General features: G+C 45.8%; 1 long non-coding RNA gene across 1 annotated transcript; it reads right to left on the reverse strand.

Annotated features, from left to right (window-relative positions):
• Nucleotides 1-5,060: 5,060 nt before the first annotated feature.
• Nucleotides 5,061-7,867, reverse strand: LOC115070550. The gene is made up of 3 exons (XR_003849709.1): nt 7,750-7,867; nt 7,078-7,176; nt 5,061-5,463 (listed from the first exon to the last, which is right to left on the reverse strand). It is a non-coding gene; the product is annotated as an uncharacterized LOC115070550 (long non-coding RNA).
• Between the last annotated feature and the right edge of the window lie 433 nt (nt 7,868-8,300).

Below are 8,300 nucleotides of genomic sequence, written 5' to 3' on the forward strand. Positions count from 1 at the left end.
AGGCTCCTTGAAAAGGCTCAGGGGGCCAGGTTAGGAATGTGAGTGATTATGGAGACATGTGGAGTCCCTGAACTGCAGGGAGTTCACAACTCCCCAGCCTCCCTGGATGTCAGCGCTGTTGCCAGGTCCCAAAGCACAGGGTCATTTGGCCTGTCCAGCTTCTTTACTTCAACTCTGTGTGGCTAATATTCTCTTTCTTTAAAGTCCAGGACACTCAGGAATGATCTGGCAACTGTGAAGTTAGGTTGTTAAGATTCCCCAGGCACTCATGCCCTGACTATGAGGCTGTACTGAGCATTGCTGGAGCCCTGCTTCCTTGGGGTTAACATCGACTCTATCAGAGCTAGGGAACCTTTTTATGAGTCCCAGGTGTCCATGCTACAGGTAGCAGGCTGCCTGTTACCAGAGACACCCAGCTGGGATTTCCACTATCACACTGAGAGGGCTTAGATGACCCCTGAGGTTACTGACGAGGCTCCTATGTGGACACGTAACAGCTTTGGAGTCAGACAAGTCTGGGAGCAAGTCTCAGTTCTCTCACATACCTGATTCCCTTCTTAAAAAAAATATTAAAAAACAGTCGCAGGCTGCTGTGGAGTAGATGAGACAGATCCCCAGAGCACCAGGAGGCAGGCAGGTGCTGGCTGAAATCCCCACCCCCTCTCTTCACCCAGGGAGAGGGCTCTATACTGGAAACAAGCCTGTTTTAGAATAAACAGCCACTTGACTTCACTGGATACATGATATATACACCACAACAGTGTTTGGCTTGTTTTTACTTCTCCTACTGTCTGTTTCCAACATGTAGGTCTGGGCCTGTCTGTTTTAGCCAGTGAACTTTTAGGGGCTCTAAGCTGCACTGGGCATAACTGTCTGCCTTCTAATAATGGATGTGACAATAATGAAACCTGTCTTAGAGTTAAATGCTTGTGACCTGCACGGCACCCCTGGGAGGTAGCAAAGACTAGACGGGAATGGTGGGGTAGACAAGAGACTGCAAAAAAACATGTAGCTGACTGTGGCTACAGAACCAGATCTAGAACATGGTCTGGCTGTGCATCCAGTTGGATGTGTGTGTGTGTGTGTGTGTGTGTGTGTGTGTGTGTGTGTGTGTGTGTGTGTGTGTGTGTGGTGTGGGGGGTGTGTGTGTGTGTGTGTGTGTGTGTGTGTGTGTATGTGTGTGTATGTGTGTGTGTGATGTGTGAGGTGTGTGTGTGTGTGGTGTGTGTAGTGTGTGTATGTATGTGTGTATGCACCCACCTTCAGAGGCCAGAGGTTAATGCTGGGCATTTTCTTCTATGCTTTCCACCTTACTTATTTGAGCAGGATTTGTCTTTCACTGAACCTGGAACTAACCATTTCATCTAGGCTGGCTGGACAGCTGGCTCCGGCGATCTGCCTGTCTCTGAGCCCCAGTGCTGGGGTTACAGAAGCATGTGACCACAGCTTTTTTAAAAATGCAATATTTTTTATTAATCCATACAAAGGATTTTGATCACATAAACCCACCACATCCATACCCACCCAACTTCCTGTCCTTCTTTGTTTTTTGAAAGCCCATTGAGTCCGATTTGTGTTCCTAAATACTCTTGTGTGTGTGGCGATTCCCTGAAACTTGGTTAACCTACCAGGAATCACACCCTTAAAGGAAACTGACTCTCCCAGCAGCTGTCAATTGCCTATAAAGACTTAGCTAGGGGTGGGACTTTGTGCCCAACTCCCCGCTCCATGCTGAGATTTTGATCTGACTTGGGCTTTCGCTGGTCTTGCACAAGCTGTTACAACTGCTGTGAGTGTTCATATCTGCAACTGCCCTGCTGTGTCCGGGAAACCATTCCCTTTACTCATCTACCACCTCTGACTCTTGCAGTCTTTCAGCTCCTTCTTCCAAAAAGAGGGGGGAGGGAGTGATACAGATGGCCCATTTAGGGTTGAGCACTTTGCTATTTCTTATTCTCTGAATGTTGACCAGTTGTGGATCTCTGTGTTAATTGCTATCTACCGTGAAAAGAAGCTTCTTTGATAAAGGTTGAGAGATAATCTGTGGGTATAATGATAAGTCACTAGGAGTCAGTTTAATACTATGTCCATTTAGCAGAATAATAGTATTCTCCACTGGGGTCTATTACCTATCTAGCCAAAGACTACTGGCTGGAAAAGATACTACATACTTGAGTCATAGAACATGGGGAAATCAAGCTGGTAGTGACCTTGCCACTTCACCCCTACTGGCTAGCTTTCATACTGCTGGAAGGTGCTATGCATGCTACCTGGGAGAAAAGTAATCATCAGTCTTAACCAGCTGTGGACCCTGCAAGTTATAATAATGACTTACCTTCCAAGACATGCCCACTGGTGCACTAGTGGCATGAATGTTATGGGACCAAACAAACACTTTCTGATTGAATTTAAGATCCATGCCATGAGATGGAACCCAGCTTCTCATGTGAGTGCTAGGGATCCAAACTCATGTCTGTGCTTATGCAGCAAGCACATTATTTACTGGACCATCTTCCCCCACCATTCTTCCCCTATCCTAGACATTTTAATCACAGTATGCTCCCTAGCTCTTTTGTACTGGGCATGACTTGAGTGCAGGTAGCCAAGTTAGATGGTAAGTTTCCATGTGGGCTAACAATAGCACCATGTATATAAGAAAGGCTTTTTCCTGGGACCCTTCAGGCCTGGTATCTGGGGTAGATGAGGCCTCATCATGGTGTAATGCTAGAGGAGGCAAAGTCATGAGCTATGGCCCTGTTTCCATAGTTCCTGGGTAAGGAGCAGAGCAGAGAAGCATGACTAGTGTGGCAGGTGGAATTTTTCACGTGCTTTCAGGTCCATCTTGCCTTAAAGTGATGAGCAGTCAGCACCTCTTCCCTTCCCTGAACTACTACACATACACACTTTCACTGTCGCTTCTTGCTTTCCTGGCATGTTACACTCTGTGTTTTATCATACATGGAAAGGTGAGATCCTCCCTAGCTGTAAGGGTCTTGCAGTCTAGTTGGTGAGTCAACTATACGATGGAGGTAGACAAATGAATGTGCCGGAGAATAACTGAAAGAGAGAAAGAGAAAAATATACTACAGCAAAAATGAGGTTTAGATCCTGACTGAGAATGAGAAGCAGGGATTCAATGGACGGGCTGTGTGGAATTCTAGGTGTGAAGGATGAAGGGCATGGCCTTGGGCCATCCATGGAAGGGAAGGAAAGAAGTCTGATCACAGGGAATAGGTGTCATCGTGTAGTCTGCCCAACTGCCCTCACAGACCTTGGCTCCTGAAAACAGCCTAAGGCTTTTATTTTTGTACAAGACTGTTTCCTGATTGGGTGGGCATCTGACCTAAATTCAACTAATCTGTAGGCTCACCAGAGACAAGGCTTGTGTGAAAGAACGAGCCCAGACTGGTTGGTTTCCCCTCTAATGGCTCAGAACTAGAAAACACTGAAAGAAGGGGACAGTTGTTGGTGGATGTGTTAGTTACTTTTCTCATTGCTGTGACAAAAGCTGTTTGAGCAAAGAAAGTTTATTTGGGCTCATGGTTTGAGGACACATCTTGGTGGGGAAGGCCATGGTAGCAAGAGCCCAAGGCAGCTGGTCACATTGCATCTGCATCCAGAAAAGAGAGAATGATGTGTGCTGATGCTCAGCTTGCTTTACTCCTTTAAAAACATTTGTCCATCTATCCATCCATCTGTCCACCCATCCATCCATTCGTTCATGTGTATGCATGTGAACAAGCACATGCTTATATGGATGGACAATGTGGCACAGCGCACGTGTGGAGGTCAGAGTACAACTTTTTGGGAGTTGATTCTCTCCTTCCACCATTGTTGGTCCCAGGGTTTGAACTCAGGTCATCACTGGTGTCTCTACCCAGGAAACAATCTTGCTGGTCCAAGCTTTCTCTTTTTACTCAGCGTAGACCACAAGCCAATGAGGTGGCACTGCCTAAATTCAGGATGGGTCTTCCCTCATCAGTCAAACCTCTCTGGAAATACTCTCAGAGATACACCCAGAGGATGGTCTCTAAGGTGAGTCCAAATCCCATCTAGTTGACCATCACCATGGGAAAAGCTGCAAGGATCAGGTGGTTGATGAGCAGGGATTTCGAGATGGAAAGAAGTCACAGACTGGGGAATTGAAGGGCTGTGCAGCAGAGGATATGAGGGAAGGTCTCAACGTAAGCCACGTCACAGTCACTGCAGCATTGGAGGTCCACTGTTCAGATGTCCACTATCTGGGGCCAAGAGGGTTGCTGCAGACCTAGAACCAACCTCTTCCTACTGTTCCTACTTCCAGTGCCAGGTGATTTGGCTTTCTCTGGGTTTCTGGGTCCACACTTCCTTCAAGAAACCCTGAATACATACTTCCCAGTATGGTTCATGCAAACAGAATATATGTGGGCTAATCTTAGAGACCTGAAGAGGGAGGATCAGGCACATATGCACACATACCCAGAGGGAAATGCACGTGCAGACTCACTTACAATGCAGAAATCCCACAAGGAACAAGTGGTGGGGCTGTGGAGACTGCTGGGGAAGGGAACATGTAGGGGCCTGGCTGGAGCACCCCCCCCCTTGGATTGTCCACTTGGAAGAACTGTTGGCTACAGTGCTAGAAAAGGCCAATTTCAGTTTCCTCTACGATGTAGATGCCATTTAAGATCAAATTATCTTCTCATATACCTAAAATACGATTACTGGAAAATGATGATGTTGCTCTTGGTCTGAGGTGGGGCAATGTGATGTTCTTTAAGAGCAGAAGATGATGGTCCAAAGGGGAGCAAGTCCCCCACTGCTCCAAAGCCCATTTCTGGGTAGTGTTTGTCTTCTGTCTGCCCAAGACTCTGCAGGGTGGCTGGCCCTTCTTCACTGTGGTTCTTCACATACCTTTACTATGTGTCATGTATCCATGTCCTCCTGGCACCCACCACCTACTGTTTTGGTTACAGCCAGTGGAGGTCTGTGTTTGTGTCTGAGAGTGTCTTTTACTCCTGGACCCTGGATTTGCAGTCAGGGGCCTCCTTTCTAGCACTCTGTGCCGGGAGACCTTTGACAAGTCACAGACAACAGCACACCTCATGTGAAAAGTGGGAACAATGCCGACTGACCAGCAGCAAAGGCATCTGTCTTCTAGAGTCAGGGATGGAGTGTCAGTGTTTGGGAAAGCTTTGTAAATGGAATTGTGGTGCCACATGAGAAACTGATACTGCTTTCCCCTTGTAAGGACTGTCCATCTCAGTTTTTTCTTATGGCTCTTTCACAGCTGGGCCATAGCAAGATTAGCACATTGCTGAGCAAATAGGAGGAGTTGAACAAATAATTGTAGAATGTGATCATCGCTGTTTTCATTTTCACAGATTCCTTGTTAACGCCTGTCTGGGGCCTCTGGAGGACGCACCCTCCTGCACTGCTGACAGAGAAGCACAGGGTCCATGTGACCATGGAAGGCTTCAGAACCTTGCCAGGAGAGAATAAACACTAGTTAAACATCAAAGTTCAATGCATTTTGGAGGCTCAGAAACATGATGAGTGAATGACTGAGCTGCGAAAGTAGCTTGTGGAAACAGCCTAAAGATACTGACTGAGATAGAGTGGGGCAGAGGAAACTGCTTTTATCAAATTCATCTAAGAAGACCTTTCAGAGGAAATGGTTTGGGAATAAGTGAGCTGAGGGTGGGATGGGCATGGTGGAGAAGGTGGTCATTGAAAACTCCAGACCCCTGAGTATTGGTTGCTTCTGTGGGACGAGGTGGTGAGATGCCTCCAGGCTGGTACATTTCTCTTGACAGCATAGAATGATTAGAGGTGTTTGTGTAGTATATGTGTATGAGATGTTTGGGAGAAGCCCTGAAAAGATATTCCTGCATACTGTGGCCATTAAAGATGTGGAACTTAAAACAGGAGCTAAAGTCCGAGGAAGGGCTAACAGATGAGGGCAGGTTAAAGAAAGCGGCACCAAGATCCATACTCCAATTTAGCTTAGGTTAGAATTTAATTTAGCTGTTGCTTTTCATGTGAAGATTTACCATTGAAACTGAGTTTTTATTTACTTGCTGCTTATTGTAGAGAACTGTCCCTTCCCCAACATTCCTACTTGTTCTAGGCTTCAAAGTACTGCAAGTGTCAGACATCTAAACATTGGTCTGAAATTTTTCAATGTGCACATTCACTTTGCATGTGGGACAAGGCCTGCACCTTCCTTCTGTCCAAGCCAAATGGCCCACGGCCATTTCTGGGCTTAATCTACTTCTACAGCTCCTGAAGCCTCAGACATGGTCTTGACACTGTATAATGTTTATACATCTTGTGTCCTTTTCTGTAAATAGCAAATATCAACAGTCCTTACCTTACAGCATTATTGAGGTGGATCACTGAGGTCATCACTGGCATATAAATGTCAGAATCCATTTCCAAACCCCAGAAAATACACAAGACACCAGACCACAGTGCCTACTTGGTGGAGACCGATGCACTGGACATGTTGATTCTTTGTTACCTCCATCAGTAGGAAGAACCACACTTGTTGACCTAAATACCAGCTAGTCTAATGAGGTCTATATTTTGTTAAATTTGTTATTATACTAGGGAGGCAATTAACTCTGGGTGTCTACTATGGGCTAGATGCATTAAATATGTGATTCTTTTTTGAATTCTTATTTTAGTCCTCAAGGTATGTGAGTTGCTTAACTGGGTTGCTCTGGATGACAGAAGGAAATGAAATGAATATTAAAAAAAAAAACAGATTTAAGAGACCATAAAGTTGAGTGTTGCAAGATGGTACCAGGAGTCTCTTAACCATTTTCTTTTCAACCTATTGCAATGTATGTCCTGGCAGCTATTTGATAAGACTGATTTCACCCTTCTTGAATATCTCTCTTGTGCAACTCTAGCTGTTTTCTCAGTCTTTCTTAAAAGTGAGCTTTGCCTCCGGGTCTACCCCCCAGCTATTCCCTCTTCCCCACACCCTGTGACTGTTACCTTGAAAGATTGTTTCCCTTCCACTACCACAGATTTCTGCCAACCCCAGATCAGCTCCCCAAGCTTCAGACTAAACAGTCAATTACCAATTACCTCCCAGAATTTCCTCTTGGTTGTCCTTCGGGCACATTCAATTCTCCGTGTTCAAAACTGAACGTACTGGCTTTCTTCCTCAACACTTCTTCATGATTCCTGGTTTGAGGAGTAACATACCATCGAGCTAGCCCCCCACACTGGAGCTGGGAATTGGTTGAGAGCTGTCCCATCCTCCCCTCTCCACATCCACTCTTAACTAAGTCCTGCTGACCTGCTCTTGTCCTCATCTCTTCCTCCTTCCTGTCTCCCATCCTTGTCCTAATTAGATGCCCATTTTCTGATGAACTTCAGCTTTGTTACCTGAAGTTCAACTTCTGTTCCTTTTATATCAGAGCGATGATGTCATAAATCCATAAAGTTGCTTTATGCCTGTGTAACTTCCTACAGTCCTTAAAATGAATGAGCAGTCATCCATGGGCTCTCTCTATCACCTCTCTCCACCTTCTTTCTGACTGCAGGATCTGCCTTCTCTCTCTCTAGATAATCCAGACCATCTCTGGTTTGTGCCGTTCTGTCTGGGAAGCTTTTATCTTCCACTTCAGTTTAGAGGTCACAGACCTTTCTGAAGGGCCACTTCTGCCTTTGAACACCTCTGACCCCCTCCTACACACATGCACATGTATACACACACACACAGACACACACATACAGACATACCCACACCCCTACCATGAGTTGTCCAATATCTTCATTTAGTTGAAACTGTCTTGAGAGTGATGGTCATGTCTTATTCACATGTCTCCACACCTGTGTTTAGCACATAGTGGGAGTTCAACCAGTGTCTGTTGAATAAATGAGTGAAGAAGTTAACCGAAAATTTCAATACAGACGAATCTACGGATCTGAGTGAGGCAAGCTTTGCTTTCTTCCACTAGAGGGCACTCTCGCCGTGTGCTTCACGGGAGGCCCGCAGCCCGCACCAGCTGTGACCTGAGCTGCCCAGAGATGCTTAGGATCCCGCCAGTCTCCTAATTGGCGCCTGTCATTCTCTGAATTCAGATATACCCTTTGCTCTCTTTTCACTCTTCTCTCACACTATGTTTCCCCTGGACGTACATAACGCTCAACTATGGCAAATCCAAACCTTTCCTTGCTTCCTGTAGTGGTGGCCCAAAAGTTTAAAAAAAAAAGAATCGGAGGACGCTATTAACAATTTATGAGGGTGTCATTCGCCTTTTGCTTTTATTGCCTTTGAGTAACACAGGACATATTTTTTGGTG

Source organism: Nannospalax galili, unplaced genomic scaffold, assembly GCF_000622305.1.
Source record: "Nannospalax galili isolate Female #2095 unplaced genomic scaffold, S.galili_v1.0 scaffold475, whole genome shotgun sequence".
NCBI lineage: Eukaryota > Metazoa > Chordata > Mammalia > Rodentia > Spalacidae > Nannospalax > Nannospalax galili.